Genomic DNA, 1,176 nt, shown 5'->3' with positions numbered 1-1,176 from the left:
CAGGAATTATCTGTTTTGTTTGCTGGTATATCTCTAGTACCAACGACAGCGCCATGCAGTGCTCAATCAATGGTTGTTGTGAATTCAAACCTACGCTTTGGATTGCTAACATGGTATTAAACAACTTTTGGGGAAAGTATGTCTTCTTGAAATTCGATGCTTTTAAAATTATAATCCTTGATATTTGTCACTTATACATATTCCAAAGGCTCTCCTTTCAGCTACACACTAAGAAAAAAAAGATTGGTATAAAATACTAGAGTTAAAAATGGTGAATTTTTGTTCTAACTTACTTCGATTCAATTTTGTACTTCTATAGAGATCGGTGAATTGATATTTTCTGACCTTGTACAGAATTTCATATATAATCTACAAGCCTTTTCCAGCTTTAAAAAGTTTATTTTCCATTGAACAAAAAGACATGGAAATGTAGGGTCATTTGCTCTAAAGCTATAATTTAATAAAAGACAGTCATGAAGATTGATATCGTTAATATGGATTTAGTTTACTTACAGACTGTTCCAGAAATTTGTCTGCCAATCAGTCTAATGAAATTATTGTTATTTTATTGAGTGTATATTGAATATTTGAGCTTAAATACTCATACAGTATGCTGGGTTATTATTTAAAAACCAATTATGAAGTATTTGCTTATTATATTTACTGTCTGACATTATGGAACCAAGGGCAACAAGATTTTACTGTCTGTCTCTCTAACATGCATGCATGAACACACAGGCACAAGCACAAATAGTTTGAGAACCTTTACCACAAAAGAAAAATATTTAACTCTATTTTCTAAGAGAGTAAAGACCAGAAAATAAGTTACACATTCAAATTCAAAAAGGTCATTAAAAGCGGAACAGAACCTTTATCTGACTTTCAGTCTAGTGCTCAGTCCATGACTAGAAAAAGCATTGTTCTTTAAGAACAATATAAAGAAGAGACAATGTCAGTTAAGACAAAGAGAACTCACCCTGCTACCCATTTGCTGACCACCCATAGCTCAAAACCACAGTGGTAATTAAACTGTAAAACAGTAATGATCAGGGTGGCTGCAGTAAGAGAGAATTTGGGGAGAATTCAAAAGTGAGAATCCCAAAGAGTTGCTGTTTTCCTCACCGTTAAAGAGGATTTTTCAGGTAGTAGAAGTTGACCTCTTTTACCCCCTAAAAA

This window comes from Pteropus vampyrus, unplaced genomic scaffold (assembly GCF_000151845.1).
Source record: "Pteropus vampyrus isolate Shadow unplaced genomic scaffold, Pvam_2.0 Scaffold99, whole genome shotgun sequence".
In the NCBI taxonomy this organism is placed as follows: domain Eukaryota; kingdom Metazoa; phylum Chordata; class Mammalia; order Chiroptera; family Pteropodidae; genus Pteropus; species Pteropus vampyrus.
Note: the sequence above shows the minus strand (reverse complement) of the source record.